Raw genomic sequence first — 19,579 nt, 5'->3', positions numbered from 1 at the left:
AAAGAAGTTGTGGTATTCACTTACAAAGCAATATCACTCAGCAATGAAATCTATGTCATCAGGCCCTTAGCAGCACAATGAGTGGATTCAGGTATGATGATTCTAACTGAAATAAGTCACACAGAAAAAGAAACATCATAAGATATCAGTAATACACGGAATGGAAACTTGGCTACACAGGAACTGAATTACAGAACAGAACAGGGTCTCAAATTTAGAAAACCAACTTATGCTTGCTTAAGGGGAAAGGTGAGTTGGGGTGCTGCATAAAACCAGAGATTGAAATGAGCACAGATAAAGTTCCTTAAGCCAAATATGGAATAGACAAGAGCTACTCCTTGCTCAACGAAATGGACTCAACACCGCATATTAAACGCCTAAGAATGTACCTGACTAGTAAGTATCTTAAAACCTATGGATTGCTATGTCTCCGAAAGAGAATCAAGCATGTGTACAGGGTCATAAACGCAGCAGTGATAGGATTGGAGAGGTTCGGTGAGCAAATGAAGACCCTTTGAAGTCATATTGCATGGTACCCATTACACGGGTCTTAACTCTCCAGGTTTAAGGTATTCTTCCTTCAGCTAAAACATGCATGTGGAACCCAAGTATGATCAACCATGTGAACGGGAGACGTGTTCAAATATGTCTCAGTTTTCCTCCCCTGGTACTCGGGTGCAACATTCCAGACGCTTTACTAACACTCTCCCCACTTGGAGAGTCAGCGCCTTTAACCTCCTGTTTGGCCCAGTTTGCACTTTCTGCGGAAGATGAACAGGAATAGCGAGAACCAATGAGAGACTAGCTGGAGGTGTCTGGACGGGCAAATTTAACTCTCATTTCCCACCAGGAAGAGGAATTAACCAAAGGCTCAGCATGCCGGGCCGGAACCAGATTAGGGCCTGAAGCCATCCTGCGGTGTTGCGGCCAGGTCACAAGAAAGCGAGTTGAAGAAAGGAGCTCAGGGGCACTGTAATTCACAAACCTGCAGAGTTATAAATGACAGCTATCGTCCAAAAATAGACTGAAGTAAGGCTGCCAAGAGGACTTGAAAGCGGGGCAGAATTGCAGGAATCCGATTTCAGGAGGTAGACTGGAATTGCATTGAAAGCATAGGAAAAGAGGCAGAACGTCCACAATGATGCACTTGGCCAAAAAGGGCGTATGCGTTTTTTCCTGAATATATTCAGGAAAAGACGCATACGCCCTTTTTGGCCAACCAAGCAAGCTTGCAAAGGAAATCTGCACTACAATGAAGTCTCACTTCCCCCCGGTCAAAAGGGCCATCTGAAAAAAGTGTAAAATCCAGAAAGGCAGGACAGGCCATGGAGAACTGGGAGCCTTGTTATGCTGATGGGCGGGATGTAAATTGCCAACAGACACTCAGGAGAAGTGTATGGTGTTTCCTGAAACATCTAAAAAACAAAGCAACAGAACCTAGGGCACTTCCACTTATGGTCCTATAGCTTAGGGAAATTAAAATCAAAAAGACACAGCCACCCCAAAGTTTGGAACGGCTCTGTTTACAAGAACCTCGTTTACAGTACAAGTTCAACATCGCAGAAAGTGAAAAATGGATAAAGAAGTTGTGGTGTTTACTTACAAAGCAATATCACTCAGCAATGAAATCTGTGTCACAAGGCCCTTAGCAGCACAATGAGTGGATTCAGGTATGATGATTCTAACTGAAATAAGTCACACAGAAAAAGAAACATCATAAGATATCAGTAATACACGGAATGTAAACTTGGCTACACAGGAACTGAATTACAGAACAGAACAGGGTCTCAAATTTAGAAAACCAACTTATGCTTGCTTAAGGGTAAAGGTGAGTTGGGGTGCTGCATAAAACCAGAGATTGAAATGAGCACAGATAAAGTTCCTTAAGTCAAATATGGAATAGACAAGAGCTACTCCTTGCTCAACGAAATGGACTCAACACCGCATATTAAACGCCTAAGAATGTACCTGACTAGTAAGTATCTTAAAACCTATGGATTGCTATGTCTCCGAAAGAGAATCAAGCATGTGTACAGGGTCATAAACGCAGCAGTGATAGGATTGGAGAGGTTCGGTGAGCAAATGAAGACCCTTTGAAGTCATATTGCATGGTACCCATTCCACGGGTTTCAACTACCCAGGCTTAAGGTATTCTTCCTTCAGATATAACATGCATGTGGAACCTAGAGTATGATCAACCATGTGATTGGGAGACGTGTTCAAATATGTCTCAGTTTTCGTACCCTGGTACTCGGGTGCAACATTCCAGACGCTTTACTAACACTCTCCCGACTTGGAGAGTCAGTCCCTTTAACCTCCTGTTTGGCCCAGTTTGCAATTTCTGCGGAAGATGAACAGGAATAGCGAGAACCAATGAGAGGCTAGCTGGAGGTGTCTGGACGGGCAAATTTAACTCTCATTTCCCACCAGGAAGAGGAATTAACCAAAGGCTCAGAATGCCGGGCCGGAACCAGATTAGGGCCTGAAGCCATCCTGCGGTGTTGCGGCCAGGTCACAAGAAAGCGAGTTGAAGAAAGGAGCTCAGGGGCACTGTAATTCACAAACCTGCAGAGTTATAAATGAGAGCTATCGTCCAAAAGTAGACTGAAGTAAGGCTGCCAAGAGGACTCGAAAGCGGGGCAGAATTGCAGGAAACCGATTTCAGGAGGTAGACTGGAATTGCATTGAAAACATAGGAAAAGAGGCAGAACGTCCACAATGATGCACTTGGCCAAAAAGGGCGTATGCGTTTTTTCCTGAATATATTCAGGAAAAAACGCATACGCCCTTTTTGGCCAACCAAGCAAGCTTGCAAAGGAAATCTGCACTACAATGAAGTCTCTCTTCCTCCGGGTCAAAAGGGCCATCTGAAAAAAGTGTAAAATCCAGAAAGGCAACAGGCCATTGAGAACTGGGAGCCTTGTTATGCTGATGGGAGGGATGTAAATTGCCAACAGACACTCAGGAGAAGTGTATGGTGTTTCCTGAAACATCTAAAAAACAAAGCAACAGAGCCTAGGGCACTTCCACTTATGGTCCTATAGCTTAGGGAAATTAAAATCAAAAAGACACAGCCACCCCAAAGTTTGGAACGGCTCTGTTTACAAGAACCTCGTTTACAGTACAAGTTCAACATCGCAGAAAGTGAAAAATGGAGAAAGAAGTTGTGGTATTTACTTACAAAGCAATATCACTCAGCAATGAAATCTGTGTCACAAGGCCCTTAGCAGCACAATGAGTGGATTCAGGTATGATGATTCTAACTGAAATAAGTCACACAGAAAAAGAAACATCATAAGATATCAGTAATACACGGAATGTAAACTTGGCTACACAGGAACTGAATTACAGAACAGAACAGGGTCTCAAATTTAGAAAACCAACTTATGCTTGCTTAAGGGGAAAGGTGAGTTGGGGTGCTGCATAAAACCAGAGATTGAAATGAGCACAGATAAAGTTCCTTAAGTCAAATATGGAATAGACAAGAGCTACTCCTTGCTCAACGAAATGGACTCAACACCGCATATTAAACGCCTAAGAATGTACCTGACTAGTAAGTATCTTAAAACCTATGGATTGCTATGTCTCCGAAAGAGAATCAAGCATGTGTACAGGGTCATAAACGCAGCAGTGATAGGATTGGAGAGGTTCGGTGAGCAAATGAAGACCCTTTGAAGTCATATTGCATGGTACCCATTCCACGGGTTTCAACTACCCAGGCTTAAGGTATTCTTCCTTCAGATATAACATGCATGTGGAACCTAGAGTATGATCAACCATGTGATTGGGAGACGTGTTCAAATATGTCTCAGTTTTCGTACCCTGGTACTCGGGTGCAACATTCCAGACGCTTTACTAACACTCTCCCGACTTGGAGAGTCAGTCCCTTTAACCTCCTGTTTGGCCCAGTTTGCAATTTCTGCGGAAGATGAACAGGAATAGCGAGAACCAATGAGAGGCTAGCTGGAGGTGTCTGGACGGGCAAATTTAACTCTCATTTCCCACCAGGAAGAGGAATTAACCAAAGGCTCAGAATGCCGGGCCGGAACCAGATTAGGGCCTGAAGCCATCCTGCGGTGTTGCGGCCAGGTCACAAGAAAGCGAGTTGAAGAAAGGAGCTCAGGGGCACTGTAATTCACAAACCTGCAGAGTTATAAATGAGAGCTATCGTCCAAAAGTAGACTGAAGTAAGGCTGCCAAGAGGACTCGAAAGCGGGGCAGAATTGCAGGAAACCGATTTCAGGAGGTAGACTGGAATTGCATTGAAAACATAGGAAAAGAGGCAGAACGTCCACAATGATGCACTTGGCCAAAAAGGGCGTATGCGTTTTTTCCTGAATATATTCAGGAAAAAACGCATACGCCCTTTTTGGCCAACCAAGCAAGCTTGCAAAGGAAATCTGCACTACAATGAAGTCTCTCTTCCTCCGGGTCAAAAGGGCCATCTGAAAAAAGTGTAAAATCCAGAAAGGCAACAGGCCATTGAGAACTGGGAGCCTTGTTATGCTGATGGGAGGGATGTAAATTGCCAACAGACACTCAGGAGAAGTGTATGGTGTTTCCTGAAACATCTAAAAAACAAAGCAACAGAGCCTAGGGCACTTCCACTTATGGTCCTATAGCTTAGGGAAATTAAAATCAAAAAGACACAGCCACCCCAAAGTTTGGAACGGCTCTGTTTACAAGAACCTCGTTTACAGTACAAGTTCAACATCGCAGAAAGTGAAAAATGGAGAAAGAAGTTGTGGTATTTACTTACAAAGCAATATCACTCAGCAATGAAATCTGTGTCACAAGGCCCTTAGCAGCACAATGAGTGGATTCAGGTATGATGATTCTAACTGAAATAAGTCACACAGAAAAAGAAACATCATAAGATATCAGTAATACACGGAATGTAAACTTGGCTACACAGGAACTGAATTACAGAACAGAACAGGGTCTCAAATTTAGAAAACCAACTTATGCTTGCTTAAGGGGAAAGGTGAGTTGGGGTGCTGCATAAAACCAGAGATTGAAATGAGCACAGATAAAGTTCCTTAAGTCAAATATGGAATAGACAAGAGCTACTCCTTGCTCAACGAAATGGACTCAACACCGCATATTAAACGCCTAAAAATGTACCTGACTAGTAAGTATCTTAAAACCTATGGATTGCTATGTCTCCGAAAGAGAATCAAGCATGTGTACAGGGTCATAAACGCAGCAGTGATAGGATTGGAGAGGTTCGGTGAGCAAATGAAGACCCTTTGAAGTCATATTGCATATTACCCATTACACGGGTCTTAACTCTCCAGGTTTAAGGTATTCTTCCTTCAGCTAAAACATGCATGTGGAACCCAAGTATGATCAACCATGTGAACGGGAGACGTGTTCAAATATGTCTCAGTTTTCCTACCCTGGTACTCGGGTGCAACATTCCAGACGCTTTACTAACACTCTCCCCACTTGGAGAGTCAGCGCCTTTAACCTCCTGTTTGGCCCAGTTTGCAATTTCTGCGGAAGATGAACAGGAATAGCGAGAACCAATGAGAGGCTAGCTGGAGGTGTCTGGACGGGCAAATTTAACTCTCATTTCCCACCAGGAAGAGGAATTAACCAAAGGCTCAGCATGCCGGGCCGGAACCAGATTAGGGCCTGAAGCCATCCTGCGGTGTTGCGGCCAGGTCACAAGAAAGCGAGTTGAAGAAAGGAGCTCAGGGGCACTGTAATTCACAAACCTGCAGAGTTATAAATGACAGCTATCGTCCAAAAATAGACTGAAGTAAGGCTGCCAAGAGGACTTGAAAGCGGGGCAGAATTGCAGGAAACCGATTTCAGGAGGTAGACTGGAATTGCATTGAAAGCATAGGAAAAGAGGCAGAACGTCCACAATGATGCACTTGGCCAAAAAGGGCGTATGCGTTTTTTCCTGAATATATTCAGGAAAAAACGCATACGCCCTTTTTGGCCAACCAAGCAAGCTTGCAAAGGAAATCTGCACTACAATGAAGTCTCACTTCCCCCCGGTCAAAAGGGCCATCTGAAAAAAGTGTAAAATCCAGAAAGGCAGGAGAGGCCATGGAGAACTGGGAGCCTTGTTATGCTGATGGGCGGGCTGTAAATTGCCAACAGACACTCAGGAGAATTGTATGGTGTTTCCTGAAACATCTAAAAAACAAAGCAACAGAACCTAGGGCACTTCCACTTATGGTCCTATAGCTTAGGGAAATTAAAATCAAAAAGACACAGCCACCCCAAAGTTTGGAACGGCTCTGTTTACAAGAACCTCGTTTACAGTACAAGTTCAACATCGCAGAAAGTGAAAAATGGATAAAGAAGTTGTGGTATTTACTTACAAAGCAATATCACTCAGCAATGAAATCTGTGTCACAAGGCCCTTAGCAGCACAATGAGTGGATTCAGGTATGATGATTCTAACTGAAATAAGTCACACAGAAAAAGAAACATCATAAGATATCAGTAATACACGGAATGTAAACTTGGCTACACAGGAACTGCATTCCAAAACAGAACAGGGTCTCAAATTTAGAAAACCAACTTATGCTTGCTTAAGGGGAAAGGTGAGTTGGGGTGCTGCATAAAACCAGAGATTGAAATGAGCACAGATAAAGTTCCTTAAGTCAAATATGGAATAGACAAGAGCTACTCCTTGCTCAACGAAATGGACTCAACACCGCATATTAAACGCCTAAGAATGTACCTGACTAGTAAGTATCTTAAAACCTATGGATTGCTATGTCTCCGAAAGAGAATCAAGCATGTGTACAGGGTCATAAACGCAGCAGTGATAGGATTGGAGAGGTTCGGTGAGCAAATGAAGACCCTTTGAAGTCATATTGCATGGTACCCATTACACGGGTCTTAACTCTCCAGGTTTAAGGTATTCTTCCTTCAGCTAAAACATGCATGTGGAACCCAAGTATGATCAACCATGTGAACGGGAGACGTGTTCAAATATGTCTCAGTTTTCCTCCCCTGGTACTCGGGTGCAACATTCCAGACGCTTTACTAACACTCTCCCCACTTGGAGAGTCAGCGCCTTTAACCTCCTGTTTGGCCCAGTTTGCAATTTCTGCGGAAGATGAACAGGAATAGCGAGAACCAATGTGAGACTAGCTGGAGGTGTCTGGACGGGCAAATTTAACTCTCATTTCCCACCAGGAAGAGGAATTAACCAAAGGCTCAGCGTGCCGTGCCGGAACCAGATTAGGGCCTGAAGCCATCCTGCGGTGTTGCGGCCAGGTCACAAGAAAGCAAGTTGAAGAAAGGAGCTCAGGGGCACTGTAATTCACAAACCTGCAGAGTTATAAATGACAGCTATCGTCCAAAAATAGACTGAAGTAAGGCTGCCAAGAGGACTTGAAAGCGGGGCAGAATTGCAGGAAACCGATTTCAGGAGGTAGACTGGAATTGCATTGAAAGCATAGGAAAAGAGGCAGAACGTCCACAATGATGCACTTGGCCAAACAGGGCGTATGCGTTTTTTCCTGAATATATTCAGGAAAAAACGCATACGCCCTTTTTGGCCAACCAAGCAAGCTTGCAAAGGAAATCTGCACTACAATGAAGTCTCACTTCCCCCCGGTCAAAAGGGCCATCTGAAAAAAGTGTAAAATCCAGAAAGGCAGGACAGGCCATGGAGAACTGGGAGCCTTGTTATGCTGATGGGCGGGATGTAAATTGCCAACAACCACTCGGGAGAAGTGTATGGTGTTTCCTGAAACATCTAAAAAACAAAGCAACAGAACCTAGGGCACTTCCACTTATGGTCCTATAGCTTAGGGAAATTAAAATCAAAAAGACACAGCCACCCCAAAGTTTGGAACGGCTCTGTTTACAAGAACCTCGTTTACAGTACAAGTTCAACATCGCAGAAAGTGAAAAATGGATAAAGAACTTGTGGTACTTACGTAAAATGCAGTATCACTCAGCAATGAAATCTGTGTCACCAGGCCCTTAGCAGCACAATGAGTGGATTCAGGTATGATGATTCTAACTGAAATAAGTCACACAGAAAAAGAAACATCATAAGATATCAGTAATACACGGAATGTAAACTTGGCTACACAGGAACTGAATTACATTACAGAACAGGGTCTCAAATTTAGAAAACCAACTTATGCTTGCTTAAGGGGAAAGGTGAGTTGGGGTGCTGCATAAAACCAGAGATTGAAATGAGCACAGATAAAGTTCCTTAAGCCAAATATGGAATAGACAAGAGCTACTCCTTGCTCAACGAAATGGACTCAACACCGCATATTAAACGCCTAAGAATGTACCTGACTAGTAAGTATCTTAAAACCTATGGATTGCTATGTCTCCGAAAGAGAATCAAGCATGTGTACAGGGGCATAAACGCAGCAGTGATAGGATTGGAGAGGTTCGGTGAGCAAATGAAGACCCTTTGAAGTCATATTGCATGGTACCCATTCCACGGGTTTCAACTACCCAGGTTTTAGGTATTCTTCCTTCAGCTAAAACATGCATGTGGAACCTAGAGTATGATCAACCATTTGATTGGGAGACGTGTTCAAATATGTCTCAGTTTTCGTACCCTGGTACTCGGGTGCAACATTCCAGACACTTTACTAACACTCTCCCCACTTGGAGAGTCAGTGCCTTTAACCTCCTGTTTGGCCAGGTTTGCAATTTCTGCGGAAGATGAACAGAAATAGCGAGAACCAATGAGAGGCTAGCTGGAGGTGTCTGGACGGGCAAATTTAACTCTCATTTCCAACCAGGAAGTGGAATTAACCTAAGGCTCAGCATGCCGGGCCGGAACCAGATTAGGGCCTGAAGCCATCCTGCGATGTTGCGGCCAGGTCACAAGAAAGCGAGTTGAAGAAAGCAGCTCAGGGGCACTGTAATTCACAAACCTGCAGAGTTATAAATGAGAGCTATCGTCCAAAAGTAGACTGAAGTAAGGCTGCCAAGAGGACTCGAAAGCGGGGCAGAATTGCAGGAAACCGATTTCAGGAGGTAGACTGGAATTGCATTGAAAGCATAGGAAAAGAGGCAGAACGTCCACAATGATGCACTTGGCCAAAAAGGGCGTATGCGTTTTTTCCTGAATATATTCAGGAAAAAACGCATACACCCTTTTTGGCCAACCAAGCAAGCTTGCAAAGGAAATCTGCACTACAATGAAGTCTCACTTCCCCCCGGTCAAAAGGGCCATCTGAAAAAAGTGTAAAATCCAGAAAGGCAGGACAGGCCATGGAGAACTGGGAGCCTTGTTATGCTGATGGGTGGGATGTAAATTGCCAACAACCACTCGGGAGAAGTGTATGGTGTTTCCTGAAACATCTAAAAAACAAAGCAACAGAACCTAGGGCACTTCCACTTATGGTCCTATAGCTTAGGGATATTAAAATCAAAAAGACACAGCCACCCCAAAGTTTGGAACGGCTCTCTTTACAAGAACCTCGTTTACAGTACAAGTTCAACATCGCAGAAAGTGAAAAATGGATAAAGAAGTTGTGGTATTTACTTACAAAGCAATATCACTCAGCAATGAAATCTGTGTCATCAGGCCCTTAGCAGCACAATGAGTGGATTCAGGTATGATGATTCTAACTAAAATAAGTCACACAGAAAAAGAAACATCATAAGATATCAGTAATACACGGAATGTAAACTTGGCTACACAGGAACTGAATTACAGAACAGAACAGGGTCTCAAATTTAGAAAACCAACTTATGCTTGCTTAAGGGGAAAGGTGAGTTGGGGTGCTGCATAAAACCAGAGATTGAAATGAGCACAGATAAAGTTCCTTAAGCCAAATATGGAATAGACAAGAGCTACTCCTTGCTCAACGAAATGGACTCAACACCGCATATTAAACTCCTAAGAATGTACATGACTAGTAAGTATCTTAAAACCTATGGATTGCTATGTCTCCAAAAGAGAATCAAGCATGTGTACAGGGGCATAAACGCAGCAGTGATAGGATTGGAGAGGTTCGGTGAGCAAATGAAGACCCTTTGAAGTCATATTGCATGGTACCCATTACACGGGTCTCAACTCTCCAGGTTTAAGGTATTCTTCCTTCAGCTAAATCATGCATGTGGAACCCAGAGTATGATCAACCATGTGATCGGGAGACGTGTTCAAATATGTCTCAGTTTTCCTCCCCTGGTACTCGGGTGCAACATTCCAGACGCTTTACAAACACTCTCCCCACTTGGAGAGTCAGCGCCTTTAACCTCCTGTTTGGCCCAGTTTGCAATTTCTGCGGAAGATGAACAGGAATAGCGAGAACCAATGAGAGACTAGCTGGAGGTGTCTGGACGGGCAAATTTAACTCTCATTTCCCACCAGGAAGAGGAAATAACCAAAGGCTCAGCGTGCCGTGCCGGAACCAGATTAGGGCCTGAAGCCATCCTGCGGTGTTGCGGCCAGGTCACAAGAAAGCGAGTTGAAGAAAGGAGCTCAGGGGCACTGTAATTCACAAACCTGCAGAGTTATAAATGACAGCTATCGTCCAGAAATAGGCTGAAGTAAGGCTGCCAAGAGGATTTGAAAGCGGGGCAGAATTGCAGGAAACCGATTTCAGGAGGTAGACTGGAATTGCATTGAAAGCATAGGAAAAGAGGCAGAACGTCCACAATGATGCACTTGGCCAAAAAGGGCGTATGCGTTTTTTCCTGAATATATTCAGGAAAAAACGCATACGCCCTTTTTGGCCAACCAAGCAAACTTGCAAAAGAAATCTGCACTACAATGAAGTCTCACTTCCCCCCGGTCAAAAGGGCCATCTGAAAAAAGTGTAAAATCCAGAAAGGCAGGACAGGCCATGGAGAACTGGGAGCCTTGTTATGCTGATGGGCGGGATGTAAATTGCCAACAACCACTCGGGAGAAGTGTATGGTGTTTCCTGAAACATCTAAAAAACAAAGCAACAGAGCCTAGGGCACTTCCACTTATGGTCCTATAGCTTAGGGAAATTAAAATCAAAAAGACACAGCCACCCCAAAGTTTGGGACGCCTCCGTTTACAATAACCTAATTTACCGTACAAGTTCAATATCACAGAAAGTGAAAAATGGATAAAGAACTTGTGGTACTTACGTACAATGCAGTATCACTCAGCAGTGAAATCTATGTCATCAGGCCCGTAGCAGCATAATGAGTGGATTCAGGTACGATGATTCTAACTGAAATAAGTCACACAGAAAAAGAAACATCATAAGATATCACTAATACACGGAATGTAAACTTGGCTACACAGGAACTGCATTCCAAAACAGAACAGGGTCTCAAATTTAGAAAACCAACTTATGCTTGCTTAAGGGGAAAGGTGAGTTGGGGTGCTGCATAAAACCAGAGATTGAAATGAGCACAGATAAAGTTCCTTAAGCCAAATATGGAATAGACAAGAGCTACTCCTTGCTCAACGAAATGGACTCAACACCGCATATTAAACGCCTAAGAATGTACCTGACTAGTAAGTATCTTAAAACCTATGGATTGCTATGTCTCCAAAAGAGAATCAAGCGTGTGTAAAGGGGCATAAACGCAGCACTGATAGGATTGGAGAGGTTCGGTGAGCAAATGAAGACCCTTTGAAGTCATATTGCATGGTACCCATTCCACGGGTCTTAACTCTCCAGGTTTAAGGTATTCTTCCTTCAGCTAAAACATGCATGTGGAACCCAAGTATGATCAACCATGTGAACGTGAGACGTGTTCAAATATGTCTCAGTTTTCCTCCCCTGGTACTCGGGTGCAACATTCCAGACGCTTTACTAATACTCTCCCCACTTGGAGAGTCAGCGCCTTTAACCTCCTGTTTGGCCCAGTTTGCAATTTCTGCGGAAGAAGAACAGGAATAGCGAGAACCAATGAGAGACTAGCTGGAGGTGTCTGGACAGGCAAATTTAACTCTCATTTCCCACCAGGAAGAGGAAATAACCAAAGGCTCAGCGTGCCGTGCCGGAACCAGATTAGGGCCTGAAGCCATCCTGCGGTGTTGCGGCCAGGTCACAAGAAAGCGAGTTGAAGAAAGGAGCTCAGGGGCACTGTAATTCACAAACCTGCAGAGTTATAAATGACAGCTATCGTCCAAAAATAGACTGAAGTAAGGTTGCCAAGAGGACTTGAAAGCGGGGCAGAATTGCAGGAAACCGATTTCAGGAGGTAGACTGGAATTGCATTGAAAGCATAGGAAAAGAGGCAGAACGTCCACAATGATGCACTTGGCCAAAAAGGGCGTATGCATTTTTTCCTGAATATATTCAGGAAAAAACGCATACGCACTTTTTGGCCAACCAAGCAAGCTTGCAAAGGAAATCTGCACTACAATGAAGTCTCACTTCCCCCCGGTCAAAAGGGCCATCTGAAAAAAGTGTAAAATCCAGAAAGGCAGGACAGGCCATGGAGAACTGGGAGCCTTGTTATGCTGATGGGCGGGATGTAAATTGCCAACAACCACTCGGGAGAAGTGTATGGTGTTTCCTGAAACATCTAAAAAACAAAGCAACAGAGCCTAGGGCACTTCCACTTATGGTCCTATAGCTTAGGGAAATTAAAATCAAAAAGACACAGCCACCCCAAAGTTTGGAACGGCTCTGTTTACAAGAACCTCGTTTACAGTACAAGTTCAACATCGCAGAAAGTGAAAAATGGATAAAGAAGTTGTGGTATTTACTTACAAAGCAATATCACTCAGCAATGAAATCTGTCATCAGGCCCTTAGCAGCACAATGAGTGGATTCAGGTATGATGATTCTAACTGAAATAAGTCACACAGAAAAAGAAACATCATAAGATATCAGTAATACACGGAATGTAAACTTGGCTACACAGGAACTGAATTACATTACAGAACAGGGTCTCAAATTTAGAAAACCAACTTATGCTTCATTAAGGGTAAAGGTGAGTTGGGGTGCTGCATAAAACCAGAGATTGAAATGAGCACAGATAAAGTTCCTTAAGCCAAATATGGAATAGACAAGAGCTACTCCTTGCTCAACGAAATGGACTCAACACCGCATATTAAACGCCTAAGAATGTACCTGACTAGTAAGTATCTTAAAACCTATGGATTGCTATGTCTCCGAAAGAGAATCAAGCATGTGTACAGGGGCATAAACGCAGCAGTGATAGGATTGGAGAGGTTCGGTGAGCAAATGAAGACCCTTTGAAGTCATATTGCATGGTACCCATTCCACGGGTTTCAACTACCCAGGTTTTAGGTATTCTTCCTTCAGCTAAATCATGCATGTGGAACCCAGAGTATGATCAACCATGTGATCGGGAGACGTGTTCAAATATGTCTCAGTTTTCCTCCCCTGGTACTCGGGTGCAACATTCCAGACGCTTTACAAACACTCTCCCCACTTGGAGAGTCAGCGCCTTTAACCTCCTGTTTGGCCCAGTTTGCAATTTCTGCGGAAGATGAACAGGAATAGCGAGAACCAATGAGAGACTAGCTGGAGGTGTCTGGACGGGCAAATTTAACTCTCATTTCCCACCAGGAAGAGGAAATACCAAAGGCTCAGCGTGCCGTGCCGGAACCAGATTAGGGCCTGAAGCCATCCTGCGGTGTTGCGGCCAGGTCACAAGAAAGCGAGTTGAAGAAAGGAGCTCAGGGGCACTGTAATTCACAAACCTGCAGAGTTATAAATGACAGCTATCGTCCAGAAATAGGCTGAAGTAAGGCTGCCAAGAGGATTTGAAAGCGGGGCAGAATTGCAGGAAACCGATTTCAGGAGGTAGACTGGAATTGCATTGAAAGCATAGGAAAAGAGGCAGAACGTCCACAATGATGCACTTGGCCAAAAAGGGCGTATGCGTTTTTTCCTGAATATATTCAGGAAAAAACGCATACGCCCTTTTTGGCCAACCAAGCAAACTTGCAAAAGAAATCTGCACTACAATGAAGTCTCACTTCCCCCCGGTCAAAAGGGCCATCTGAAAAAAGTGTAAAATCCAGAAAGACAGGACAGGCCATGGAGAACTGGGAGCCTTGTTATGCTGATGGGCGGGATGTAAATTGCCAACAGACACTCGGGAGAAGTGTATGGTGTTTCCTGAAACATCTAAAAAACAAAGCAACAGAGCCTAGGGCACTTCCACTTATGGTCCTATAGCTTAGGGAAATTAAAATCAAAAAGACACAGCCACCCCAAAGTTTGGGACGCCTCCGTTTACAATAACCTAATTTACCGTACAAGTTCAATATCACAGAAAGTGAAAAATGGATAAAGAACTTGTGGTACTTACGTACAATGCAGTATCACTCAGCAGTGAAATCTATGTCATCAGGCCCGTAGCAGCATAATGAGTGGATTCAGGTACGATGATTCTAACTGAAATAAGTCACACAGAAAAAGAAACATCATAAGATATCACTAATACACGGAATGTAAACTTGGCTACACAGGAACTGCATTCCAAAACAGAACAGGGTCTCAAATTTAGAAAACCAACTTATGCTTGCTTAAGGGGAAAGGTGAGTTGGGGTGCTGCATAAAACCAGAGATTGAAATGAGCACAGATAAAGTTCCTTAAGCCAAATATGGAATAGACAAGAGCTACTCCTTGCTCAACGAAATGGACTCAACACCGCATATTAAACGCCTAAGAATGTACCTGACTAGTAAGTATCTTAAAACCTATGGATTGCTATGTCTCCAAAAGAGAATCAAGCGTGTGTAAAGGGGCATAAACGCAGCACTGATAGGATTGGAGAGGTTCGGTGAGCAAATGAAGACCCTTTGAAGTCATATTGCATGGTACCCATTCCACGGGTCTTAACTCTCCAGGTTTAAGGTATTCTTCCTTCAGCTAAAACATGCATGTGGAACCCAAGTATGATCAACCATGTGAACGTGAGACGTGTTCAAATATGTCTCAGTTTTCCTCCCCTGGTACTCGGGTGCAACATTCCAGACGCTTTACTAATACTCTCCCCACTTGGAGAGTCAGCGCCTTTAACCTCCTGTTTGGCCCAGTTTGCAATTTCTGCGGAAGAAGAACAGGAATAGCGAGAACCAATGAGAGACTAGCTGGAGGTGTCTGGACGGGCAAATTTAACTCTCATTTCCCACCAGGAAGAGGAAATAACCAAAGGCTCAGCGTGCCGTGCCGGAACCAGATTAGGGCCTGAAGCCATCCTGCGGTGTTGCGGCCAGGTCACAAGAAAGCGAGTTGAAGAAAGGAGCTCAGGGGCACTGTAATTCACAAACCTGCAGAGTTATAAATGACAGCTATCGTCCAAAAATAGACTGAAGTAAGGTTGCCAAGAGGACTTGAAAGCGGGGCAGAATTGCAGGAAACCGATTTCAGGAGGTAGACTGGAATTGCATTGAAAGCATAGGAAAAGAGGCAGAACGTCCACAATGATGCACTTGGCCAAAAAGGGCGTATGCATTTTTTCCTGAATATATTCAGGAAAAAACGCATACGCACTTTTTGGCCAACCAAGCAAGCTTGCAAAGGAAATCTGCACTACAATGAAGTCTCACTTCCCCCCGGTCAAAAGGGCCATCTGAAAAAAGTGTAAAATCCAGAAAGGCAGGACAGGCCATGGAGAACTGGGAGCCTTGTTATGCTGATGGGCGGGATGTAAATTGCCAACAACCACTCGGGAGAAGTGTATGGTGTTTCCTGAAACATCTAAAAAACAAAGCAACAGAGCCTAGGGCACTTCCACTTATGGTCCTATAGCTTAGGGAAATTAAAATCAAAAAGACACAGCCACCCCAAAGTTTGGAACGGCTCTGTTTACAAGAACCTCGTTTACAGTACAAGTTCAACATCGCAGAAAGTGAAAAATGGATAAAGAAGTTGTGGTATTTACTTACAAAGCAATATCACTCAGCAATGAAATCTGTCATCAGGCCCTTAGCAGCACAATGAGTGGATTCAGGTATGATGATTCTAACTGAAATAAGTCACACAGAAAAAGAAACATCATAAGATATCAGTAATACACGGAATGTAAACTTGGCTACACAGGAACTGAATTACATTACAGAACAGGGTCTCAAATTTAGAAAACCAACTTATGCTGGCTTAAGGGTAAAGGTGAGTTGGGGTGCTGCATAAAACCAGAGATTGAAATGAGCACAGATAAAGTTCCTTAAGCCAAATATGGAATAGACAAGAGCTACTCCTTGCTCAACGAAATGGACTCAACACCGCATATTAAACGCCTAAGAATGTACCTGACTAGTAAGTATCTTAAAACCTATGGATTGCTATGTCTCCGAAAGAGAATCAAGCATGTGTACAGGGGCATAAACGCAGCAGTGATAGGATTGGAGAGGTTCGGTGAGCAAATGAAGACCCTTTGAAGTCATATTGCATGGTACCCATTCCACGGGTTTCAACTACCCAGGTTTTAGGTATTCTTCCTTCAGCTAAAACATGCATGTGGAACCCAAGTATGATCAACCATGTGAACGGGAGACGTGTTCAAATATGTCTCAGTTTTCCTCCCCTGGTACTCGGGTGCAACATTCCAGACGCTTTACTAATACTCTCCCCACTTGGAGAGTCAGCACCTTTAACCTCCTGTTTGGCCCAGTTTGCAATTTCTGCGGAAGATGAACAGGAATAGCGAGAACCAATGAGAGACTAGCTGGAGGTGTCTGGACGGGCAAATTTAACTCTCATTTCCCACCAGGAAGAGGAAATAACCAAAGGCTCAGCGTGCCGTGCCGGAACCAGATTAGGGCCTGAAGCCATCCTGTGGTGTTGCGGCCAGGTCACAAGAAAGCGAGTTGAAGAAAGGAGCTCAGGGGCACTGTAATTCACAAACCTGCAGAGTTATAAATGACAGCTATCGTCCAAAAATAGACTGAAGTAAGGCTGCCAAGAGGACTTGAAAGCGGGGCAGAATTGCAGGAAACCGATTTCAGGAGGTAGACTGGAATTGCATTGAAAGCATAGGAAAAGAGGCAGAACGTCCACAATGATGCACTTGGCCAAAAAGGGCGTATGCGTTTTTTCCTGAATATATTCAGGAAAAAACGCATACGCCCTTTTTGGCCAACCAAGCAAGCTTGCAAAGGAAATCTGCACTACAATGAAGTCTCACTTCCCCCCGGTCAAAAGGGCCATCTGAAAAAAGTGTAAAATCCAGAAAGGCAGGACAGGCCATGGAGAACTGGGAGCCTTGTTATGCTGATGGGCGGGATGTAAATTGCCAACAACCACTCGGGAGAAGTGTATGGTGTTTCCTGAAACATCTAAAAAACAAAGCAACAGAGCCTAGGGCACTTCCACTTATGGTCCTATAGCTTAGGGAAATTAAAATCAAAAAGACACAGCCACCCCAAAGTTTGGAACGGCTCTGTTTACAAGAACCTCGTTTACAGTACAAGTTCAACATCGCAGAAAGTGAAAAATGGATAAAGAAGTTGTGGTATTTACTTACAAAGCAATATCACTCAGCAATGAAATCTGTCATCAGGCCCTTAGCAGCACAATGAGTGGATTCAGGTATGATGATTCTAACTGAAATAAGTCACACAGAAAAAGAAACATCATAAGATATCAGTAATACACGGAATGTAAACTTGGCTACACAGGAACTGAATTACATTACAGAACAGGGTCTCAAATTTAGAAAACCAACTTATGCTTCATTAAGGGTAAAGGTGAGTTGGGGTGCTGCATAAAACCAGAGATTGAAATGAGCACAGATAAAGTTCCTTAAGCCAAATATGGAATAGACAAGAGCTACTCCTTGCTCAACGAAATGGACTCAACACCGCATATTAAACGCCTAAGAATGTACCTGACTAGTAAGTATCTTAAAACCTATGGATTGCTATGTCTCCGAAAGAGAATCAAGCATGTGTACAGGGGCATAAACGCAGCAGTGATAGGATTGGAGAGGTTCGGTGAGCAAATGAAGACCCTTTGAAGTCATATTGCATGGTACCCATTCCACGGGTTTCAACTACCCAGGTTTTAGGTATTCTTCCTTCAGCTAAATCATGCATGTGGAACCCAGAGTATGATCAACCATGTGATCGGGAGACGTGTTCAAATATGTCTCAGTTTTCCTCCCCTGGTACTCGGGTGCAACATTCCAGACGCTTTACAAACACTCTCCCCACTTGGAGAGTCAGCGCCTTTAACCTCCTGTTTGGCCCAGTTTGCAATTTCTGCGGAAGATGAACAGGAATAGCGAGACCCAATGAGAGACTAGCTGGAGGTGTCTGGACGGGCAAATTTAACTCTCATTTCCCACCAGGAAGAGGAAATAACCAAAGGCTCAGCGTGCCGTGCCGGAACCAGATTAGGGCCTGAAGCCATCCTGCGGTGTTGCGGCCAGGTCACAAGAAAGCGAGTTGAAGAAAGGAGCTCAGGGGCACTGTAATTCACAAACCTGCAGAGTTATAAATGACAGCTATCGTCCAGAAATAGGCTGAAGTAAGGCTGCCAAGAGGATTTGAAAGCGGGGCAGAATTGCAGGAAACCGATTTCAGGAGGTAGACTGGAATTGCATTGAAAGCATAGGAAAAGAGGCAGAACGTCCACAATGATGCACTTGGACAAAAAGGGCGTATGCGTTTTTTCCTGAATATATTCAGGAAAAAACGCATACGCCCTTTTTGGCCAACCAAGCAAACTTGCAAAAGAAATCTGCACTACAATGAAGTCTCACTTCCCCCCGGTCAAAAGGGCCATCTGAAAAAAGTGTAAAATCCAGAAAGACAGGACAGGCCATGGAGAACTGGGAGCCTTGTTATGCTGATGGGCGGGATGTAAATTGCCAACAGACACTCGGGAGAAGTGTATGGTGTTTCCTGAAACATCTAAAAAACAAAGCAACAGAGCCTAGGGCACTTCCACTTATGGTCCTATAGCTTAGGGAAATTAAAATCAAAAAGACACAGCCACCCCAAAGTTTGGGACGCCTCCGTTTACAATAACCTAATTTACCGTACAAGTTCAATATCACAGAAAGTGAAAAATGGATAAAGAACTTGTGGTACTTACGTACAATGCAGTATCACTCAGCAGTGAAATCTATGTCATCAGGCCCGTAGCAGCATAATGAGTGGATTCAGGTACGATGATTCTAACTGAAATAAGTCACACAGAAAAAGAAACATCATAAGATATCACTAATACACGGAATGTAAACTTGGCTACACAGGAACTGCATTCCAAAACAGAACAGGGTCTCAAATTTAGAAAACCAACTTATGCTTGCTTAAGGGGAAAGGTGAGTTGGGGTGCTGCATAAAACCAGAGATTGAAATGAGCACAGATAAAGTTCCTTAAGCCAAATATGGAATAGACAAGAGCTACTCCTTGCTCAACGAAATGGACTCAACACCGCATATTAAACGCCTAAGAATGTACCTGACTAGTAAGTATCTTAAAACCTATGGATTGCTATGTCTCCAAAAGAGAATCAAGCGTGTGTAAAGGGGCATAAATGCAGCACTGATAGGATTGGAGAGGTTCGGTGAGCAAATGAAGACCCTTTGAAGTCATATTGCATGGTACCCATTCCACGGGTCTTAACTCTCCAGGTTTAAGGTATTCTTCCTTCAGCTAAAACATGCATGTGGAACCCAAGTATGATCAACCATGTGAACGTGAGACG

This window comes from Stenella coeruleoalba, assembly GCF_951394435.1.
Source record: "Stenella coeruleoalba genome assembly, chromosome: 6".
NCBI classification, from domain to species: Eukaryota; Metazoa; Chordata; class Mammalia; order Artiodactyla; family Delphinidae; genus Stenella; species Stenella coeruleoalba.
Note: the sequence above shows the minus strand (reverse complement) of the source record.